Source organism: Morone saxatilis, unplaced genomic scaffold, assembly GCF_004916995.1.
Source record: "Morone saxatilis isolate NCDOM2014 unplaced genomic scaffold, NCSU_SB_2.0 Contig12, whole genome shotgun sequence".
Lineage (NCBI taxonomy): Eukaryota > Metazoa > Chordata > Actinopteri > Moronidae > Morone > Morone saxatilis.
This window is the reverse complement of record NW_023339674.1, coordinates 11,384,409-11,386,341: the sequence shown is the minus strand read 5'-3', so window position 1 is coordinate 11,386,341 and position 1,933 is coordinate 11,384,409. Positions and strand designations below refer to the sequence as shown.

General features: G+C 46.1%; 1 protein-coding gene across 6 annotated transcripts in view; it reads left to right on the top strand.

The window, feature by feature from the left end:
* Positions 1-1,933, top strand: part of LOC118321829 (ephrin type-B receptor 3-like) — a 60,998-nt gene that overhangs the window by 6,056 nt on the left and 53,009 nt on the right. The gene's annotated exons all lie outside the window — the stretch shown is intronic.

Here is a 1,933-nt window from a genome sequence, read left to right as displayed (position 1 = left end):
TCCCTTGTTCTGCCTCGGCTGACTACAGACACCAGCATGTGTCTGTGCAGTGGGCAGGCCCCAGACACATTCACCCTCCTCTGCTCGCTCTCACAGTGGTGTCAAGACCTGCCCATCCCTACAAGGCCCCTCCTGTCGGGTGCCAGGATGGACTGCACACACAAATATGAAACATGTAGCAAAAACAGCCCATGCACACAAGCTGCTAACACACATACACCTTGAACTAGGGAGAGAGAGAGAGAGAGAGAGACACACACACACACACACACACACACACACACACTGGGAGAGAAAGAGAGAGAGGGTGAGATATTGCACACACAGGGAGTGAGGTTGGGTGGTGCGTCCACTGGGTAGGAGTGTGCATGTATTTGTGTTTTGGAGGTTACAGGGGTATGGGAGTGTTTGTGTGTGTATTGCTAGGGATACAGTATGTCACGGTATGTATACTCCTCTAACTATGGTGGAGCGAATTAAAAATAAGTCACATGATGGCAGCATGAAGAGATTTAGACACCACCCTCTAGTCCTTGTCCCCTCGAGTTTTCAGACCTTTTTCTTGCCCCAAAACTACTTTAACCATTTTAGACTCAATATTTCTCTTATAGTTTGTTCTAATTAATTCAGAAATTGTTCATTTTTGTGATAGGAAAGCCCAGCTTATGAAAGTTTTAGAGCATGTGTAAATGTGTGTGTTTGTGCGGTTGTATGACGGGTATTTCACATTGCTCAGCTCACTCAGACAGGGATATACCCCCTCTTTGGTTCTTACAGAATTATATTAATGGCTTTCAAAATGCTGATGAAATGTTTGGTAGAATATTTATGGCCACCAGTGTTGCCATTTTATAGGCCCTGTCGGCACCGGATGTCCATAAAGTGTATCTGATATTACCATGTGTCAAATCTGTGTCCAGATTATAAGTGAGTTAGGACCTGCTGTGCTTTCCACCCACTCTCAACCCACGTCCTGTGACCTCTATCCAGAGCTCATGAGGGGGGCTGCTTGGATGAATTTGGATTTGGCTTACTCCCCAGGGCTAGTCTCCTTCCTTCTCAACAATAGCTGGCCTAACACAATCAAGCTCCAGGAGTTATACTTTTCCAATGGCGAATAAAAATACACTGAAAGAGGATGTGTACATTTAAACGGGCCGACTGAGCAGCTTTTCATGGCTCGTTGACACACATAAACACTCACACAAACAGACCAGGTCACAAGCACAGCTGGAGACTGGGTCAGAGATGTGCGCTTGACTTCTTTTTGTCATGGTGGCTCACCAGAGCAGTACTATTTGCATGTATGACCTGGGGCAGTTTTGAGTGATCACTAATACACATCTATACACCGTGCATAGATGTGTGAAAGCCGTCATGCCGCTCATCACGTGGTGAGCGCAGAAGAGGCAGGGATATTCAAAGGAACGCAGGGCGGAGTTTGGGGGAGTAGTAGACTTCTCCTAGCAGCAGTCTGAGCCACCTCGGGGCCTCCTCCCACAATTTCTTTACGAGCTACAAACTCTTGTAACAAATTTTGCCGATGGAGCATAAAGAGATCTTTGATATTCGTCTTTAAAAAATAGCCAGTTACATCTGTCTGGAGAGTGGACGCCGCAGTAAAACAGTGTGCCTTGAGGGGGGAGAAAGGCCACATCACCTGGTTTCAGCCTTTGCCGGCCTTGTTAACTATAAGAAGAAAAGACAGATGGGGGAAATTTCTTTGTTGGGTTTAACCATAGCTGGTTGGTTGATGGTGGGACTTTTTCGAGGCACAGGGCCTAGCTCCAGGCCTTGTTCCCTTCAAGAGCAGGAAAACAGCTTTTGCTAATTTTCAAACAGCATACAAAGCCTATGTGTGATGATAGGAGCTGCTTTAAGGGAAAAGCTGAAGTCATGACTGACATGATGGGCTCAAATGTCCATTGTAATT